We start from the raw sequence: 318 nt of genomic DNA on the forward strand, positions 1-318 counted from the left end.
AACCACCGCAGGATGAGTGTGCGGGCTGCGCGGGCAGCACAGAGCAGAGAGAGCTGGGTGGGGCCACACTCACTCGCACTCACACTGGAGGGCACGCCTGCCTGGGACCCCACGCGCGCAGGCCCCTCGGGACAAGCGGGGAGCCAGCAGGACAGGGACCCGCAGAATGCACACTCACACGTTCCTCCAGGTGCCAGCACATGCTGGGCTCTGTTCGCTCTCACGGGACACACGCAGGTGTGCAAGGACAATGCAAGTCACACAAGTGTGCAGGCACGCAGTGGAAGCGTCCACTCGCTCACACCTGTAGGACACACA

This window comes from Colobus angolensis, unplaced genomic scaffold, assembly GCF_000951035.1.
Source record: "Colobus angolensis palliatus isolate OR3802 unplaced genomic scaffold, Cang.pa_1.0 Scaffold329, whole genome shotgun sequence".
In the NCBI taxonomy this organism is placed as follows: domain Eukaryota; kingdom Metazoa; phylum Chordata; class Mammalia; order Primates; family Cercopithecidae; genus Colobus; species Colobus angolensis.